The sequence below is a fragment of the Odontomachus brunneus genome, unplaced genomic scaffold, assembly GCF_010583005.1.
Source record: "Odontomachus brunneus isolate Ranch 3 - 2012 unplaced genomic scaffold, Obru_v1 Obru_scaffold_076, whole genome shotgun sequence".
Lineage (NCBI taxonomy): Eukaryota > Metazoa > Arthropoda > Insecta > Hymenoptera > Formicidae > Odontomachus > Odontomachus brunneus.
In genome coordinates, this window is record NW_022639526.1 from 1,308,574 (window position 1) to 1,309,739 (window position 1,166).

Here is a 1,166-nt window from a genome sequence, read left to right on the forward strand (position 1 = left end):
CGGCGACGGAGGCGTCGCTATCAGAAATAAAACACGACGAGCAGGGGGCTCGGAGGAAACTCCACCTTGCCCTCGAGATTTTCTTCATCCCCTCCTCCCCCGCACCGATTAGTTCCGCGGCTTTCATTGGATTTGGAGGGTGATGCGAGGCGCACGCTCGTATTCACTCGTACGATATTAACCCCCTGAGATAGACTGAGTCTGTTGGACGCGGGCTCGTTCGCTAATATTTAATCTTGTTGAGAAAGTATATGTACACATTTGTCTAAAGGATATAAACATATAAAAATTATACTTCGTCAATCGATCCTTTGAGACATTGATACTGCAAAAATGGTACATCATAAATTCATTGAAATATCTATACAGTCGTATATTATTGCATCGCTGAGATTCTATTGAGATATTCGCTGCTAAACGATCGTTAAACAAATGGAAATAATAATTCTTCGATTCAAGTTGATATTTATTTACAAATGGTTTTTATTATATTACAGCAGTAATTATATATATAACAATTTAATCATCGAGACAGGGATCAACGTTTCATCCTGGATCAATCGAGTTAATTAAAGCATCGCTATGTCCGTGAAGTGTTGTATGAGTGCAGGCAGAATAAGAGAGGAAAAGAAGAAGATAGAAAGCGAGAAATGTTGTTTGTTGGAGCTCTGGGACAAAGTTCCCTCAAACATTAAACAAGACAGTTGTGATTGTAACAAAAGCTAAACAATATTAAACTTAAAAGTCATAACAAAAATTAAAATTGAAAAAAAGGAAATTAAATACATAAAGGAATTTAATTACAAACAAAATTAAAGAGATTATATATGACAAAAGATTAAACATAAGATAAAAGATATATGAAAAGATATAAAAAAAGATAAACGAAAAAATGCTGTGCTGTGTAGTGCATGTTGTATGGAAAATAATAATTGGATACTCGCAGCTAGTGATGTTAGATATTGATACTTTGTAATTACATAAAAAAATTATTTCTGAATTTTTCGATAGTATTTGCCGTTTTAATATTATATGAAATTTTATTCCAGCAGCTCGCTGCAGAGTATCTAAAAGTTTTTTTAAATCATTCCTTGCGATAAAGAGAGAGTGAGAGAGAGAGGGGTGGAAGAGGGAGAGATCGGGAGAGCGGGGGACGCGTGAGAGGG